Source organism: Triturus cristatus, chromosome 5_1 (genome assembly GCF_964204655.1).
Source record: "Triturus cristatus chromosome 5_1, aTriCri1.1, whole genome shotgun sequence".
Classification (NCBI taxonomy): domain Eukaryota; kingdom Metazoa; phylum Chordata; class Amphibia; order Caudata; family Salamandridae; genus Triturus; species Triturus cristatus.
In genome coordinates, this window is record NC_140587.1 from 554,827,241 (window position 1) to 554,847,399 (window position 20,159).

Sequence of the window (20,159 nt, forward strand, 5' to 3'; positions counted from 1 at the left end):
GGTGAGCACCTGCTCCGCCCATTTTGGCTCCACTAACCCAGTGTCTGAAAAGGGTGATAAAATATAATGTTGGAAACGTCTTGAGGTAAATGAAGGTTTCTTTCAGCGTTAATAGAGAACACCAGTTGAGTGCATCCTTCCTTCTTGAAGTACAATCTTCGAACTGTTAGTAGTAATCGTGGTTCAAAGAGGAGTTGGAGTTCACGAGAATACACAAGGTTAAATAATATGTTATGCTAATGTTCACATACAAAGGCAAAGGAACAGAGCGCATGCTAGAAGTATAATGTGCGTGTGTAATGCAGTGGCACAAGCCTGTGTGCATGTACACTTAGTAATCAGCTCACTACAGTGCCCCAAAAGCCAATGCCACGTGTCTGTAGGGCAGCGCTGCCTGCTGGCTCAGGCCTACAGTACGGTTCAGCAGGTCCTTTAAATGAGACAGAGATGTAACTGAATGAGGTCAGAGAACACATCGGTACGCAGGGTAACATTGGTTGTTCGCACCTTTGCAAACAGGCTGATGCACCCCACCCCTCCCGCATCACTGCGCTCAACACGTGTCTGTAGGGCTGCACTCAAGCCTACAGTAGGGTCCAGCAGGTCCTTAAAATGAGACACATGTGACTGAATGAGATCAGAGAACACATTATTAAGGAAGGCAATATCGCTTGTTTGTACCTGCGCACCCAGGCTGATGCACCCCACCCCTCCCGCAGCATTGTGCTCTATTGCAGCCCCTGTGCACCCAGGCCCCACTGCTCACCTGCTGTCATTGTTGTGTGTCCAAACACGATGGGCAACAGTGTTCACAATTCAGGTGCAGTGTTGGTTGCGATGATGGTGTACGCCTCATGGATCTCTTTTTTTTATTGCTCATTGTGATATGCAAGGTGGATGCGGCCATATCACCTGAGGCAGTGTAGAAGAACTGTGACGTGTGGCGTCGTCGTTATCCTATTTATACATACGCAAAGTGGGCTGGGCTTGCATACGCCAGGCAAGCGTAGGGGTGTGAATAATAGTTCTGGGGACCTGTGCGTTGTTCAGTTCCTGCCTGGCCAGGAAGTGTACTTATGTGTGTTTCTGTTGCAGTTTTGACGTCGCAGAATGCGCAATTTACATTAATGTAGCATGTAACGGGAGGGCGGCAACTATCGCTAATGTGATGCTGTTCGAAAATATTGAATGTCCAACATCACATGTCACTGTCAAGGTTGTGGATATGCGCAGACATTCATGTGAATGGTGTGCGGTATTATTGAAAGTGTTGCTATCGCGAAGCGCACACATGTGAATGTGCTCGGATGGAGGGAGGATCAGCAGCGAGGCTACGTCACAAATAGTGATAACGTTCATTATAGTTAAGCAATGCATGCTAAACGTGAATCTGAAAGTCTCAGATATGACACACTACTATACTGGTAAAGCCTGACAACAGAGAATACAGCAATACAAATGTATACATTACTGTTTACTGTTTGTCACATGTGATCTAGGTTGTGCACTCTGCCCGTGGCTGATACGCCTTCGGGCCAGCAATACCCAGGCCGAAAGGCAGCACAATAATGTGCGCACACACACACACCAGGGGCATCGTGTAACACACATTTGATTGTTGATGTAAAGTTTGAGATGCATGGCGATCACACGTGGAAGGCTAATGTACAGACCATGAATATTGATCAAGATGATCGTTGCATGTTGTGTGTAGTAGAAGATATGTGTACACAGCAAAAAAACTTTTCAAAAAAGCTCTCAAAGCAGAAGGGGTGTGTCTCATCAAACGCTGTAGAGAGAATGACTAAAATGGGTGGGGTCCTCCAACTGTTACAATGGGAAATGTTATGAACTAATCAAATGCTTTTTTTTAAGGTGACATGGCAATCGTGGATCGAGGGCACAAGGAGGCCGCACCCGACAAGATTTTGAGAAAATAAATGTATCATAATATAAGTTTATTACAGTTAGAAATATATAAATGTTTAAAATATTTTAGATTATCGCTTGCTCTCATATACAGTTATTTAGATATAGTTTTGAGACGTAAGAAAAAAACGAGGGAATGGCGTACCCGGTGCGACACCATACGTCTATGGGCCTGGCAGCATGCACTCATCGCATACGCAATGCACAGCAGGCGCGACCTCATACGTACATGACTTAATGCGTGGCTTGGTACTGCGTACCCGTCGGATACCTATGTAGCAGCTGGTGCGAACTCATACATATATGATGTTACGCGGGACGCGGTGCCACGAATCTGTCGGATACAAACTGCGCATCCTTACGAGTTTAGCAATATGGCGGATAGGATTCGTGTGGTGGCACTACTGGTATGGGAGTGCAGTTTTCTAAAAAAAAAAAAGATATACATATTTTTGGGGGAAGACATAAAACATTACTTAATTTTTACAGTTAAATAAAAAGTATAATAGAGTTGCAAAATATTACAAAAAAAAAGAAAAAATATAAGTTTTATAAACATTAAAACATGAAATTAACATTTAAAAAAACCTTCGAAATTCACTGAAAATACCATAGGTTTTACAGACGTTATAGTTAGGAATTAGCATTTAAAAAACCTTAGAAATTCACAGAAAAAAACATAGGTTTCAGGGACGTTATAGTTAGTTGGACATTTGACTCATATAAAACCAGAGAAATGTGTCCGTTATAGTTAGTGGAGCTTACTATAACTCACGCGCCCGCAATGCACTGGTGATGACATCACATATTACATCCCTCATCACATGGTCAGTGACATCACTGATGACCTCACTGATGACATCTCAAATGACATCACTGAGACGCAATGTATTGTCTCCTTTGATATGTGTAGAACGATAATGTTTAATTAATTTTATTTAACAATGAATTATAATTGTGTAAGTGTCAGGACCCCACAAGCCTTACCTTCTGCCTGTAGAGTAGTCTCGCAGGGATAATATGAATAACCTCTACTGTCTCCCACCTGCTTCCCTGTCCTACCTTAAATAGTATCAGACCGGGGCTTGGTGAAGACCGGGGGAAGGAATCCTCAAGGAGTAGGGTGCCTTATGGTGTGCTGAGGGGACGACTGACGCCCAGTGGAGTTGTTGCCTTTCTTGACCGTCAACCTGGGAAAACCACCAACAAGCAGTTACTACTGCTTTAACCAGCATTTACACACACACACACACACTTAACTGGGGGATGGTAGGGAGAGTCAAAATAGTCACCTGAAACTAACTGCCTTTACATCACTTCTACAGTAGGTGCACCTGCAACCCAAGGTCTTGGAACGGACAGAGAGCACGCCTGCACTGAACATCACGGTGTCAAGGGGATAGAGGATTCCCAGAAGCAGTAGTCATGGTATGAAGCGCTCCTGCGCTCACTGTGATGGGGAAAAGGACAAACAACGATGCACTCCTGCGCTCGCCATATGAAGGAGAAAAGGAAGGGCGGTTACACGCTCACCGTGATGTGGAGGTGTATGGTGATGCACACCTGTGCTCACCATGTGGTGGAGAATAGCGGACAAGTGGTGACGCAATCCTGCGCTCACCGGAAGGTGACAATGGCAAGGGTGGTGACGCGCTCCTGTGCTCACCGGAAGCTGGGAATGACAAGGGTGGTGGTGCGCTCCTGCACTCACCACGACGCAACAAGACGAAGAGAGAGTGCACTCCAACCGTGGCTCTCTCGTGTCAATACCAGCGCTCCTGCGCTGATAGGGTCTGAAGGCGGGGCGATGCTCCACAACGCGTTCGTACACGTTCAACTGTTAAACAGAAGAGATGCCTCCGTTGGGAATGAGGCAAGTAAGGGTTCGTGCCAGAAGCGCCAGAAGGGAATTGGACCCATAGGTTCGGACTCCAAGCACATGGCATCTCAATCAGAAGCACCAGGCGCCGTGCATAGCGGGGTTTTATGCGGTGTCACCCGGAAGTAATCCAGTGGTGACCCGCGGTACTGCACTCCCGGGTGAGAGCTAGATAGACTAGACAGACAACCGATAGCATGCACTCCCCTATGCGTACTGACATGACAGTAAGAGGACTATGACAAGCAGATAATATGACTTGCTGATAGACTCTACTAACTATTTGCACATTCAAAGATGGCGCTTGATTATAATGAATGAATTGTCCTTCTTTAGTTTTGTTAATTGACAAAACTATATGTATGTTTGCTTTGAAGGCGCCCGTCGACACTGACGAAGGCTTATGCTGAAACGCGTCTGTTTTTGATTTTGAGTGCACGTAAATAAATCCCGATTTGGATTTTACACCAATGCGAGTGTTGGTCCTTACTGTTAGAGAGACAGTGGCGCAGGAGATATATATATCACCTACTGGCGGTCGCCAGTAGGTAGTTATAGTTATAGTTATAGTTACAATCTAGTTTCCATAGGAAAAGCATTTTTGATTTGCTAATATCTTTGGCGTCGTTTGACAAATCTTCGTGAAATTCTAAAAAAAAAGTCTGTTCAGGTCAGCTCCTATCCTGAAAGTTTGGGGGTGATTCGACAAGCGGGGGCTGAGAAAAAAGGGGGTACCAAAAAGCATTTTCCCAATGTTAATTTCCATAGGAAATTTTGCGACGAGCTACAGCCCGAACTGCTGAACGGAATTACCCGAAATGTAGCAGAAAGGTAGAGCTTGCTTCAGAAAGCGACCTTTTTTTTTTTTAAATGGTGTAAATCCATTCAGTAGTTTTTGAGAAACTACTGAACGGAATTACCCCAAATTTGGCACAAAGGTACTGCGTGGGTCAGAATGCGACCTTTTTTTAAGTGGTGTAAATCCGTTCAGTAGTTGCTGAGAAATTAGAAAAAAAGAAAAGTTCCGATATCTGGGCGGAGCCTAAGTCCTGTGCACGAGCTTCACTGTGATTGGCTGCTGACACTCCAAACCAGGAAGTGTTGTCAGCCATCTTGTGGCTCGGTAGAAGCGAGTCGGTAGAAAACAGAGAAACAAAGGTAGAAAACAAGAGAAGGGGGCAGAGTAGAAACTAGGGTTGGGCGGAATTTGCGAAATTTACTTTCGCAAATTATTGCAAAAACGTAAAAAATATCGCGAAGATGCGGAAGTTATTTTCCCGCCCGCTGGCGGTATTTTCTGCGTGGTCGCGGACCGCCAACTTACCCATGCGGTTGCTCACGGGCGCGGTCATCTTGTTTTCACTTGTCTCGCAGTGCATTATCGCGAGAAGAAAGACGTGATCGCGCGACGAATGACGTTATCGCGGGCACGAACTGTCGCGAGACTTTGCAAATGGCTACCAACAATCCAACATCTCGTGGAGAACGCGACTGGATCTGAAAAACTTGTCGGCGAACGCGGGGATTCAGGTAAGGCGATTGCGCGCACGAGAGAATGTATTATTTTACAGCGCGAGCAAGCAAAAAATTTCTGGTAAAATGCAGATTGCGGAAATTTTGACATTTTCACGATCTCCGCGGAACGCGAAAATGTCAAATTATGGCAATTTCCGCGAGCGGAACGGAATTTTAGCCCAGGCCTAGTAGAAACACCCTGACACCCTAGGCCTGGTCAGGGGGTCCCAGAAGGACCCCCAGTGTCCCAAAAATGTTTTTTTTTTTTTAAACTGCATAATTTGCGCTGGGGTTGCTGGTTCCCATGTTTTATTTCAATGAGACCCCGTGGTGGGTAGGTCCCGGGGGCATTTCTTAAAAAATAATTGCGGGGGCTCACTGGGGCTCTGGGTGCCCGCTGGGGTCCCTGTAGTCTCGGGGCTTCACTCATGTTGGGGGGGGTTGCGTGGCCCCCCTCCTGGAGCACTCCATATACTTATAACTTTGGTGTCGTTTGATGATTCTTTACGAAACTTTCCAAAAAGTTTCTCTTTTTTGATCAGCTCCTATCTTGAAAGTTTAGGGATGATTGGTTAAGGGGGGCTGAGAAAAAAGGGGGGGTGAAAACGTGTTTTCTCAATGGATTTTCCATAGGAAACTTTAGACAAGGCTACAGGTCAAACTGCTGAATGGAATTACGCCAAATTTGTCAGGGAGAAAGGTCCAGAAAGCGCGGTTTTGGTGAAATGGTGTAAATCCGTTCAGTAGTTTTTGAGATATTAAAGGAAAAAAATATATATATATCTGGTTGGTGCCTTACTCCCGAGCACGAGCTTGCCTCTGATTGGCTGCTAAGTCTTCAAAGCAGGAAGTATCCTCTGATTGGCTGCTAACACTTAAAACCAGGAAGTGTTAGCAGCCATCTTGTGCCTCGCATCGAGTGAAAATATAAAAGAAAGGTTCTGGGGGCAATTTATTAAAGCTGAGCTCTGTGTAAAGATGATTTGGACGCAGTGAAGGTTTAAGATTTATTAACAATAAAGGAGAAACAGGTGAGCGCCAGGCAGCACGACTTCTACTCCAGGACACTAGTAGGAAGATAATCCTTTCACGCTCCCCATGCCCAACATCACCACTTTGGAGGTATGCCTTTAGAAGCCAGTCCGTCGGCTCGCAGCTGTCTTTCTTTGCGAGCTAGTACGCTGCTGTGCCTGTACCTCTGCGAGCTACTATGCTGCTGTTCCTTTGGGAGCTGACGGCTCATAGTTCTGCCTCTGTGAGTCGAGTGGACGGGCTGTAGTTGTCCCTCTGCGAGCCTGGGTACGAACTGTTCATAAGTCTTACTATCTGAGCTTTGAAAAGCCATTTTGTGATTCAGTCCGTCAGCTGGCATCTGTCTGAGGCATATCTGAAAACATACCGGAGCTCTGTTTGTGAGATACCCCTTTCACGCTGTCTCTCCCCACATCAGCAGGTAATGCACCCTCTTCCCACATCACTAGCATACCGTCAACAACCTTCTTGGGCCCGCAAGTCTCCCTCTGCGAACCACTAATGGGCTCGCAGCTCCTCCGGTGCAACTTCTCAGGCCCGCACTTTTACGAGCCAGGCCGCCGGTTTGCAAGTCTCTGAGAAGAGAAGCAATGGAGGCAACGATGATGCAGGTCTGACACCCAACAGTACTCTGACATCCCCCAGCAGCAGCTGCTTGTCCGCCATCCCCGCTCACCCCCCACAAACAAATGTGACAGGAACGTTTTTAAATGTGGAGAATAACAAATCGGCTTATGTTGCAATTTTACTAAAAAAGATGCTTGTGAGGTTGGACAAATAAGAATCTTAGTCATGTATGGATTTACATATAAAACATTTTATTAAAATAAAATATGTAAAGCCATGGCGTGTCATCCCTCGACATTTTGTGAATCACAGCCTGCAAAGACAAAAAGAAAAATAAGATGGTGAGTTATGCATCCAGCATAGGAGAGAGGAAAAGAGGAAGACTGAGATACAAGGTAGATAGAAAGAGAGAAACAGTGTGAGTGAGAGGAAGAGAGAGAGAGTGAGAGAGGGAGGAAGAGAGAGAGCGAAAGAGAAAGAGAGGATGACAGAAAGAGTAAGACAGAGAGGAAGACAGAGAAAGAGAGTTACAAGGAAGAGAGAAATAAAGAAACAGTGTGAGAAAGGAGAGAGAAAGGAGAGAGAGAAAGAAAGAAAGAGAGGAAGACAGAGAAAGAGAGGAGAGAGAGGGGGAAGGAGAGAGGAAGAGTGAAAGAGTGATACAGTGTGAGAGAGGAAGAGAGAGAGAGGAAGACTGAGGGAGAAAGGGTGAGAGAGAGGAAAAGAGACAAACAGTGTGAGAGAAAGGGAGAGAGAGAGGAAGGGTGAGAAAGAAAGAATGAGAGAGAGAGGAAGAGACAAAGAAAGAAAGTGTGTGAGAGAGAGAGAACGGAAGAGATGGAGAGGGAGTGTTGACACTGGAGAAAATCTTCGCAGCTCACCTTTGTGTCACCGGTGTGTCTCCAACCATGTGCCGGGACACACTGCACCCTCAAGTTTAGTTATCTGAAAGATAGTATAAAATTAGTAGTTGCAGACTTTATACAACTGCGCACGACTAATTCTCTGTTTTGGCTCTGCGCACCCAGGCTGCTGCATCCCAGCCACTTCCACTGCCCAGAGGTGTCTAACAGCCGCTGCGCACCCAGGGCCATATATCGCCACTTAAGTGGCAGGAAACTGCCGCAAAAGAGGCGATAAGGGGCTTGATAATATGCCCTTGTGAATTCCTATAGAAGCCCAGGTTTGATGTCCTTCACACCAGAATCTGGGCTTCTATGGGAATTCTCAATGGCATATTATCAAGCCACTTATCACCGCTTTAGTGGCAGTTTCCTGCCGCTAAAGCGGTGATAATGTTATCGTCGTTCTTGATATTATGTTCCCCAGTCTGCTGTAGCCCATACACTTGCACTGCCCAGAGGTGTATAACAGTCGCTGCGGACACAGGCTGCTGCACCCCATGCACTCCCACTATCCAGAGCTGATTGCTTGCCGCTGCGCATCCAGGCTGCTGCACCCCCTCCACTCCCACTGGCCGGAGGTGAGTGCCCGCTGCTGCGCAAACAAGCCTCTCTGCTCACCTTCCGCCACAGAGTCAACCACGTGCCGAAGGAACCTCCTCAGCCTCAGTACACGTGGTCAACGGAGCTTACAATTCAAAATGGGTGTTGATTGCCAGGATGGCCATGCATCATCACAGATTCTACACATGTTCAGCTCTGGTGGTGTTGTGGTGGGGGGCGTCAATTTGTGAATCAGAGTCTGTTAGATAAAAAGCAAGATAAGATTATGCGTCATGCGTCCATCAAAGGAGAGAGGAAGAGAGAGAGAAAGAGTGAGAGAGTGACACTGGAGAATATCTTCGCAGCTCACCTTTGTGTCACCAGTGTATCTCCAACCACGTGCCGGGACATAGTGCACCCTCAAGCTCCCACATCTGAAAGATAGTACAGAATTAGTAATTGTAGGAAAGACCAGTCTGCAGGAATGAAAAGACAGACGGTAATTCTCTTGATGTGGTTTAATCCTCAGAACATGTTTTGTAAGCAGCAAGTATAAAGCAAGAATGACTGAACCCCCATTAACTTCAACCTCCCAACCTTCTCACATTCAAAACATAACATTCCCAAAGCCACGCGAGGCAGCCACGAGCTGTGAGAGGAATGCCATGCTCGTGTCTACATGCTTCAATGCTCCCAGCACACCTTACCTCTTTAAAAAAAATAACTGAGAAAGGAATGTTCGTCAAAATTTGATGGTAAATTTAAGGGTACAAAGTATAAAAAAAGAAATACTCAACTACTTTGATACAGATGTGGGAGCGACTGACATTTGGCCGACTGTAAAAACTGTCCTACTATTGGAAAACTTGTTCAAAATGCAATAAGAAAGGGTAATGGCAGGGTATATACGACTGCGTACGCCTAAATCGCTTTGCAGCCTTTCTGCATCCAGGTTGCTGCACCCCATCTACTCCCGCCACCCAGTGGTATCTGTCCGCCGCTGTGCACCCAGGCCTCACGGCTCACCTTTTCGCAGTCACGGCACCCTTCACATCTTGCAGCTCCGTTTTGGAAGGTGATAGGTCTCACATTGGGTTCTGAGTCTTGATATGGCCATGGCAGAGGACATACTAGTGCACCTATCATCATCGCAGGTTGTACACCCACTCAGTGCTTGCGGTGCTACTAACTCAGTGAGAAGTGAGGCCATGTATTATAAACTCTAAAATGGTGTAGTGCACGTGCACAGGTCTTTTATATTAGCAGGGTCACGTGTCCTGTGACACCTGTGCTGGATGGGTGTGGTGTGGGTATACACCAGCCGTGAGGTAGTGGCTGTGGCATCAGTGTTACCAGATTGGGCTAGATCACGCACAATTGGACCATATTTTTCTGGTTGTGTGGTCAAATTTTGGTTTGTGCCAGTTGCCAGATTATAAATATATATACACCTCTCCAGCAAAGTAGTATGTTAAAGCGTTTTGTTAGACTAATATTTACTTGGCATACTGCTGCAACATCAATTTCAATGCATTCACCGCCTGCTTGACGCTGTCCCTGCCCCTCCTTCCCTAAAGTAGCAATATTGGGCTAGTTTGGGCTACCTTTTGGTTGGCTTTTGGCTATAGAAAGCTTAACTAAAATGGTGTAGTGCACGTGCACCCGGGCTTTTATATTAGCAGGGTCATGTGTCCTGTGATGCCTGTGCTGGATGGGTGTGGTGTGGGTGTACACCAGCCGTGAGGGAGTGGCTGTGGCATCAGTGTTGCCAGATTGGGCTAGATCACGCAATCAATCAATCAATCATAGTATTTATAAAGCGCACTACATACCCGTGAGGGTCTCAAGGCGTGGGGGGGGTTGCTGCTACTGTTCGAACGGCCAGGTCTTGAGAAGTCTCCTGAAGCTTAGGAGGTCTTCAGTCTGCCGCAGGTGGATGGGGAGGGCGTTCCATGTCTTGGCGGCGAGGTGGGAGAATAATCTGCCGCTGGAGGTCACTCTTCAGATGCGGGGGACGGTGGCGAGGGCGTGGTCTGTGGAGCGGTGCTGGCGGGTGGGGGTGTAGAGGCTGAGTCGGCCGTTGAGGTACGCTGGTCCGGTGTTGTGGAGTGCCTTGTGTGCGTGGGTGAGGAGCTTAAAGGTTATCCTCTTGTTGATGGGGAGCCAGTGCAGGTCTCTCAGGTGAGGTGTGATGTGGCTGCGGCGGGGGATGTCGAGGATCAGGCGGGCGGAGGTGTTCTGGATGCATTGGAGCAGTTTCAGGAGTTTGGCCGGGGCTCCTGCGTAGAGTGCATTGCCGCAGTCCAGTCTACTGCTGACGAGGGCCTGGGTGACCATCCTTCTCGTTTCGGTGGGGATCCACTTGAAGATCCTACGAAGCATGCGGAGGGTGTTGAAGCAGGAGGAGGAGACAGCGTTGACCTGCTTCGTCATGGAGAGGGTGGAGTCGAGGATGACCCCTCGGTTGCATGCATGGTCGGTGGGTGTTGGGGGTGTTCCTAGTGCAGTCGGCCACCAGGAGTAATCCCAGGCTGAGGGGGTGGGTCCGAGGATGAGGACCTCCGTCTTGTCCGAGTTCAGCTTCAGTCGGCTGTTTCTCATCCAGTCGGCGATGGCCTGCATTCCTTCGTGGAGGTTGGTTTTGGTGGTGTGGGGGTCTTTGGTGAGGGAGAGGATCAGTTGGGTGTCGTTGGTGTAGGAGATGATGAGGTCGTGTCGTCGTGCTACGTGGGAGAGTGGTGCCATGTAGACATTGAACAGCGTTGAGCTGAGGGATGAGCCTTGGGGTATGCCGCAGATCTTCGTGGCTTCGGAGTGGAAGGGGGAGGCGGACACTCTGACTTCTGCCGGAGTGGAAGGAGGTGGTCCAGTCGAAGCCCTTCTATTGGATTCTGGCGTCATCGAGGCGTGTTCTTAGTGTGCGGTGGCAGACCGTGTCGAAGGCGGCTGACAGGTCCAGGAGGATGAGGGCCACAGTTTCTCCGTTGTTAAGCAGGGTTCTGATGTCGTTGGTGGCGGCGATCAGGGCAGTTTCGGTGCTGTGTTTGCTGCGGAACACGGACTAGGACGGGTCCAGGATGTTTTCTTCGAGGAAGCTGGTCAGTTGTTTGTTGACGGCCTTTTCGATGACCTTCACTGGAAACGGGAGCAGGGAGATGGGTCAGAAGTTCTTACGGTCCTTGGGGTCCGCCTTGGGTCTCTTGAGTAGAAAATCGCTGCCTCGAAGGAGATGTTGATGGTTTTCCGGAGGTGGGGTGCGATTTTGCTGCTGGCTTTGTTGCAGATGTGGTGTGGGCAGGGGTCTTCCGGGGATCTGGAGGGGACGGTGTTCATGAACTTGATGATGTCGTCGTCGTTGATGTTGGTCCAGGTCAGCAGGCGGTTGGTGCGGGTGGTGGTCGTGGGAGCGGGCGTCTTGACGGTTGCTGGGGTGGTGACGGCATTGAAGCTGTCGTGTATGTCTGCGATCTTGCGATGGAAGAAGGTGGCCAGTGAGTCGCACAGGTCTTGAGACGATGGGATGCCGATGGGGTGTTGGAGCTGGGGTTGGAGAGTTCCTTCACGATGTTGAAGAGCTCTTTGCTGTTGTGTTGTGTGCATTGTTGTCTAGGCGGTCTTTGAAAGAGGTCCTTTTGGCGGATCTGATATGGTGGTGGTGCCTGCGGGTGGCGTTCTTGTGAGCTGTGTAGCTTTCTGGTGTTTGTTCACGGATCCAGTTCTTTTTGAGTTTTCGGCAGGTTCGCTTGGAGGCCTGGAGGTCTTCAGTGAAGCAGCTGGCTCTCTTGTTGGTGCGGGTGTTGGGGGGTTTCTTGAGCAGGGCGAGGGTGTTGACGCAGTCGTCGATCCACTGTCTGAGGCTGCGCACTGCGGCATCGGGGTCGGTCGGGTCTGCGGGTGGGCTCTGGTGAGGGCGGTGGTAAGCTGGTCCTCGGTGACCTTGCCCAGTTGCGGCGAGGCATCTGTTGGGTGTGGTGGTGTGTGGTGGGTTTCCGGAAGGTGAAGTGGATGCAGCGGTGGTCAGTCCAGTGGAGTTCGGTGGTGTGGTTGAAGGAGACGTGGGTGCGTGCTGAGAAGATGGGGTCAAGTGTGCGGCCGGCGGAGTGGGTGGGTGTTGTGACGAGTTGTCTGAGTCCGAGGTTGACGAGGTTGTCGATCAGGGTGGAAGAGTTGGAGTCATTGTTGTTCTTGAGGTGGAAGTTCAGGTCCCCGAGGAGGATGTAGTTTGTGGAGGCTATGGAGTCGCTTAACTGCGGTCGGGGTCCGGGGGGGTCTGTAGATGAGGGTGCCTCTGAGGGTCGTGTTGGAGTCGGTGTGGATCTGGAAGTGAAGGTGTTCGGCGGTGCTGAGGATGTCGTCGGTGTTGGTTGATACTTTGAGAGTGTTCTTGTGGACGATGGTGATTCCTACTCCGTTGGTGCGGTCCTTGCAGGTGATCTTATAGCACAATTCGTCTATATTTAATTGGGCTATATTTTTCCGGTTGTGTGGTAAAATTTTGGTTTGTGCTAGTTGCCAGATTATGAATAGATATATATATACAACACTCCAGCAAAGTAGTATGTTAAAGCGCTTTATTAGACAAATATTTACTTGGCATACTGCTGCAACATCAATTCCAATGCATTCACCGCCTGCTTGACGCTGTCCCTGCCCCTCCTTCCCTAAAGTAGCAATATTGGGCTACTTAGGGCTACTTTTTGGTTGGCTTTGTAATCCCTACAGCCGAAATGCCGTCCATAGGGATTTCTGGCCTGTCTCTGACTGGCCGATGGGCTCCTTGAGCCCATCGGAATCCAGCCGGAATGACCGTCTGGTTTCAATTCCAACTGCCTAGATTGTAATTAGGGGGTCGGAAATGAAACCGCAATGAGGCTCAGAAAAGCCTCTCACCTGTGGTCGGAGGCTTTCAGGTCCTCATCATAATAAGGCCCTTAGGGTTTTCCTTTGTGGCTTGAAAGATCAATGGAGTAACATCTGTGAGGATCTGTGATAGGAAGGTGTACACAGTTGGTAGTCCATGAGTTGATGGCGATGCTAATGTTATGAACTGCAACTGTTCATGTAAGAGTAACAGTGTTCAAAAAGGTGTCATGAACATCGGTTTTGTATGTATCTATTGCTTGCAATAGTTTATTGGCAAGTGGATGGCTTAGTGTGTTAGTTGTTTCACTTGTGACTCTCTGAGGGAACTAATGGCATAGTACTGCAGTGCACATTCCAGTTTTACTTTTGCTGACATGGCATATTGTATGTGCTTTGGGTCATCATGGGAAGCCACAAGGTAATACCTTGTTCAGCACGGATTTGTGGGTACACTCTTTTTCCATGGAGGCATGAAGTGTTTCCTTTTGCATCAGCCGTGTTCACTGTTATGTAGGCTCTCCTTCTTCTCCTTGAGTATTGTATGTGTTTGTGTGCTTGCTGGTGTTATTATTATTATTATTTCTGAATTTGTAGAGCGCCTGGTTACACTTACCAGTGTGTCCCCACGCTATCAAGGATTGCAGCAGCACCCACCCAACAAAACCAAAAGCAGATAGTTAGCCCTTGGGGAAGAGAAAAGTCTTCAGCTCCTTCCGAAAAATCCGTTCTGATGATTCTGCCCGTAGTCGGGGGGGGAGGGTGTTCCATCTATGGGCAGTTAAGGAGCGGAACGATCTTCCTCCCATCCTAGCCTTCTTTATTCTGGGGACTGAGAGGAGTCCAGCACCAAGGGAGCGCAACTGTCGAGCAGGAATATAAGGAAGGAGCAGGTTGCGCAAGAAGCCCGGGCATTTCCCCTGAACTATCCTGTGGGCAATGCATAAGGCCTTGAAATCAACTCGTTCCTTAATAGGAAGCCAGTGTAATTTCTCCAAGGCTTTTTTCGAAGGAGCTCTTCTTGGTAGCTGGAGTACCAAGCGAGCGGCGGCATTTTGGATAGTCTGGAGTCTACGATGGCAGCTTGCATTTGCTCCCAGATAAAGTACGTTCCCATAGTCCAACCTGGAGGTGACTAGGGCGTGTACCAGGGTTTTCCTAGCTGATTCCGGGAGCAAATCGAGCGTCTTTCTCAGCTTACGAAGGATAGCAAAGCAGGTGCCAGAGACACACCGGGAGTGGTAATCAAAAGTCAGGTTTGAATCAATCCAAAAGCCTAAATTCTTCACCTGATCCCTTGGGATCGGTAGAGGTCCCAAGGCCTGCGGCCACCAGGCCGAGGTCCAAACTGAGGGAGATCTGCCGACGATAAGTACCTCTGTCTTATCACCGTTCAGGCGGAGGAAATTGCTGGCCATCCAAACTGAAAGGTCTTGAAGACAGGAAGTAAACTTTCTAGCAGCCTGCTCAGCTGGCTGGGTCAAAGCAACAACCAGCTGAGTATCATCGGCATATGTTACTACCTCAACCCCATACCGCTCAGCAATGAGCGCCACAGGTGTAACATATAAGTTGAACAGGGTGGGGCTGAGGCTAGAGCCTTGAGGGACTCCCTGCCTGAGATCAAAGACATCTGACCTGTTGCCCCCTTGCTCCACATAGAAACTGCGGTCAGTCAGGAATGATTCTAGCCATAGCCACGCTTTTCCCGTCACTCCCCCTCTCTTCAGACACTGTAGCAAGGTGTGGTGTGCCACAGTGTCGAAGGCGGCACTGAGGTCGAGAAGTATCAGTGCTGCTACTTGCCCTTCATCCACATGTTTCCTCAGCGCCTCTGTGGAAAAGAGTAGAGCTGACTCCGTGGAGTGGTGAGCACGAAAGCCTGACTGGCTAGTATGTAAGAGGCCATTCGCCTCTATATGTGTTGTGAGTTGTTGGTTGGCCAATTTTTCGGCTAGTTTGGAAAAGAAGGGTAAGAGGGAGATCGGGCGTAGGTTGTTAAGCTGAATGGCACTAATTTGAGGTTTTTTTTTTAGGGGTAGCACAACTGCTTGTTTCCACCCAGGCGGAACCTTGCCTGCGTCGAAGGATAGGGAGAGTATGTGTCTAACATAGGGGGCTAAGAAACTCATAGAACTAGCCAATATTCTGGCCGGTGCAGGATCCATGGGGGAGCCAGATTTAATTCCCCTTGCTACTGTCATCAGAAGTTCCTCCTCAGGAACATGGAACTGACTGATGCAGCCTTCCTTCTCTTCCCCCCAGCTGACTTCCTCGTGGGGGGGGAGCTTATTGGAGCCCGTTCTGGCATCACAAGGAAAGGTGGAATAAATGTCCAACACCTTTTTTTGGAAGAACTCAGCGATTTTGTTACAGGCTTGCGCAGAGGCGCCTGCCTGTTCATCCATGGAGGCTAGTGTTGAGATCTCTTTATAGATCATGAATAGCTCCTTGGTAGAGCATTTAGCTCTGTCGATACGATCGGTATAGAACGATGCCTTGGTTTTCCTGATCAGAGCATGATAGTTCTTGAGGCAGACTTTATACCGCGTTCCTTCTTCTAATAGGTAGGCCCTTCTCCAGGCTCGCTCTACCCGTTTGCAAGCAGCTTTGGCTTCTTTTAGTTCCGCATTGAACCAAGGTGCTGATTTTGTTAATCGCACCGGGCCCTTATTAGACCAGGGAGCTGCTGAATTCAGAGCAAGTGTAATGTGTGCATCCAAAGTTACGCAAGCCTCATTAAGTGTAGTGCCCAACACAGTGGGGGGACCTTCCAGGCTAAAGCTGTCCCTGAACCTATCATGAGAGAATTTAGCCCATTTCCTTTGTCTTCTCCTGTTGCCAGTGGTTTGGCTCTGATTATTATGAGCCCTCACATGGAACCAGAATGGGACAAGGAAGTGGTCTGTCCATATCAGTGGTATGGGGGATTCTTGCTTAATATTATCCCAATTACTGAAAATGGCATCTAGTTGATGCCCTAGACAATGTGTGGGAAGGGTAGAGCATAGTTCTAGCTGCATAGTATGCAGCTCTTGCCGCATTTCTTGTGCTGCTGTGTTATTAACATCTTCAAAATGGAGATTGAAGTCGCCTAGCAGGAGATATTTATTAAAGCGCATGGCTGAGGAAATGGTATTATGTACAAGACTATCAGTGAAGGCCTTACTGGCACCAGGAGGTCTGTACACTAATAGATCCTTGATAACCATGTTGGTGTCAGTCGAGATAGTGAAGGCTCCTGTTTCACTGTCTGCAATATTAGTGGACTCTAGGGTGCATTTAACACTCTCCCTGTAGATTATAGCAATGCCCTGCCTACAGATTTTATAACCGTGGGGAAGAGCCTCCGCTAATTCAGGATCCAAGTCCTCATTAAGCCAGGTCTCTGTTAGAAACAGCATATCCCATCTGTTATCAATCAGGAGATCATGGATCTCTAACCTATGTTTTTTGAGGGACCTGCAGTTGAGCAAGGCGCAGTTAATCTTCCTGCTGTTACCCAATGCAGTGGGAGCACCAGAAAGGCTCCTTGTGGTGTACTTGCTCAGGGTGTATCCACAATGCCTACAAGGCTGTTCCTGATCGTAATTATTTAAATCAATATCATGCTCACACTCCTTACCGATCTGCGTACGAAGATTAGTGAGCTCCTCCTTGGTGTACGTATGAGGTAATAAGAGACTGCCAGGGGGTATGGCCCCGTGCCCCGGTCGGCCGCGGACGGGCGCAGACGGGCTTGCCTTAGGCGCGCCTTCGGCGCGCATCCGGCGTGCCCGCTGCGCTCGTCCGCTGCGCGTATGACACATGTGTGGTTAAGTACCTTCCCTTCCGGCGGACGACTAGACCGCGTCCTGCCGGAAGTGGGTACCGGGTAAATGAGGTGTTTTCTCCCGCCGCTCAAACGGCAATGCAGCTGCGGCGGATCGGGCAGGGACACCGAGAGTTCAAGGACACAGCCCCGAAGTAAAGCAGGTAAAAACGTCACCAGTAAAATATGTACAATGCTAAGACAGTGCAATGCAACAGAGAGAAAGAGGTTATGTATGTTCCCAGGCGCTAGGTAATGAGGAGTGGCGCCAACAATCCGCCGTTCCCCAACACAGGATTACTTATGTACCTTCCCTTCCGGCGGACGACTAGACCGCGTCCTGCCGGAAGTGGGTACCGGGTAAATGAGGTGTTTTCTCCCGCCGCTCAAACGGCAATGCAGCCGCGGCGGATCGGGCAGGGATACCGAGAGTTCAAGGACACAGCCCCGAAGTAAAGCAGGTAAAAACGTCACCAGTAAAATATGTACAATGCTAAGACAGTGCAATGCAACAGAGAGAAAGAGGTTATGTATGTTCCCAGGCGCTAGGTAATGAGGAGTGGCGCCGACAATCCGAAGTTCCCCAACACAGGATTACTTATTTACCTTCCCTTCCGGCGGACAACTAGACCGCGTCCTGCCGGAAGTGGGTACCGGGTAAATGAGGTGTTTTCTCCCGCCGCTCAAACGGCAATGCAGCCGCGGCGGATCGGGCAGGGACACCGAGAGTTCAAGGACACAGCCCCGAAGTAAAGCAGGTAAAAACGTCACCAGTAAAATATGTACAATGCTAAGACAGTGCAATGCAACAGAGAGAAAGAGGTTATGTATGTTCCCAGGCGCTAGGTAATGAGGAGTGGCGCCGACAATGGTGTTGTATGATGATGAAGTTAAGCTCTTTAGCAGAATGTCAGCTTTGATGCAGCACACAACATTCTCATTCATGTGAGCATTTGGGTATCTGTGTTTATGGGATTTCAGGTGTGTACATACAGGGGTGCATCAGCATATGACTTTAGTAGTGTTTATTCTGATGTTGAAGGTGTTTCCACCTGCTCCGTTAATTTGTTCATGATAATTCTGCATTGTTTATTTCCTTCTTATGTTATAATTTTTATATACTATCTCTTCTAGTGATCACTCTATTTAAATTGTGTATGTTGTTTATTTAAGTATAATTGTTAAATACAACACGCATTTATTTGTGTTGTTATTCATTACAATGTGCTAAATAATTCTGCTTGAATATATTTATGTATTTCTGTGTGGACCGAATTCCCTTTTTCAGTGATTGTTTTTTAATAATGAACAAGCACTTCATGTACAGAGATTCCAAATAAGAAATTGTAAATTAGGGCAAATAATGATTTTCAATTTGCGAATTTCTTATTTGGAATGTACTAAAATGGATTTGATATGTGCACCGACTACTAAGGAATGCATCGTCATTTTGTGAACCAATGTATGTATTAATAGTTTGGTTCACAAAATACCAAATAGACGTGGGACACAATTCGACTAACCTCATTTATATGCATGAGGTAGGTCACAATTTGGGACCCACTATGATTAGCTACAGTTACAGGTATGGTGGGCTGTTGGGGTCAAGCCCAGGTCAATGACCTAGTGGGAAGTTGAATCAGAATGTTTTAGGAGATGAATGGAATGCACCAACCCTTTATTGGGTTTCCTGCCCAGCAGGATCAGCCAAACAAGATTCAGTTTGGGATGAACTATCACTAAGGCGTTTCGTTTGCAAATACGTTTTTCTTTCATGAGAAGACAAAGCGATGCCCCACTTCTTATTTCATTTTTATTTTGTTTGTTTTCTGTGTCACATCCGGTTCTGATTTTTTGCACATTGTCTCATTTTACTGATTACAAGAATGCCAGTTTATCGTACGTCTTTGTTATAATCATTTTACTATTTTTTTTGTAATTATCTTTTACTTTTTATTGTTTTGGATTAATTAACGAGTTAATAAAGTTGAGTATTTACGCATTTAGCCAGTTACACATTTGTTTTTTAATACGTTTAATACTTTTTCACCACATCTCTCCTCATGATATTGAAAACGAGACTTGACTATTGGAGAGGCCAGGAACCGCTCTTTGTATAAGTATATTTGTGCATGATTTTGCTAGGACTGCTGCTTTAGGGTCCGTATACACCGGTTCTGCGTTTCACTGATGAATGTGAAAAAAATTAAACTTTTCACAAAAATAAAGAAGCAGGTCTATGAGCTGCTCCTTAAAAATATCTTTAATCTTTACTTGTCATTGACTCAATCAGAAAGTCACTGCTGATTCCACCTGATGACCTATTCAAACCAAACTTGCCAAAGACGTCGATGTGCACTGCAAACAGGCCCCAGCAGCCCCTGCGGAACAGGAAACTCGGTGCCCCTCATAACATTCTGTTATTCTGTACACCACTGCATGCACTGCACTTACACTGCGGGTACTTGATGTTGTTTTGTGTATTTTCAATCATTTGTGTATCCATACTCATTCATTCACTGCTTGCCTTAACCTAAGGATCTGTGAACAGCAGCCAAGCTCTTCCACAAGCTATCTGAAAATTGGAGTGGAATTTCTAAGGGAATGAACATAGTAATTAGACTAAAATGTTAGTAAAACAAAATATACACACGTGGACATGATAATTGCAAAAGTGACAAAGTTGAATTGCACTTCCACAGCTTTCATTTTGGTTTTAATGTGGTGGAAGTTGTGGCCTGTGTGAAAAACAGCTAACCTTGAACTCCAGAGCCCCTGGTAGTCACATTGACTTCAACTAATGAAACACCATGTGATAATGATCCCTGCAGCTCAATGTCCTTAACAATGCAGTCTACACTCTGTGTAGGTTACCCGGTGTCCATATTCTACCTTAACCAGAGCACAATATTGTTCAATGTACATCACCTCCTGCTTCAATAAAATGCTCACCCTGATGCATGTTGCTGATACATGGATATGGATCCCTCCTGCTGCCACAAATTCCTGAGAAAGTTTACAAAATACCATTTTGTGTCTGTTTTTATATAACAATATTAAAAATTAAAATATTCATGTAGTCGCCGGGAGATGCATTATCCTCTGTCTTCTTTTTGTCCCA

General features: G+C 47.4%; 1 protein-coding gene across 3 annotated transcripts in view; it reads left to right on the top strand.

Moving 5' to 3' along the window:
• The window catches only part of TRPA1 (transient receptor potential cation channel subfamily A member 1), a 1,005,076-nt gene that overhangs the window by 671,783 nt on the left and 313,134 nt on the right, over window positions 1-20,159 (top strand). The gene's annotated exons all lie outside the window — the stretch shown is intronic.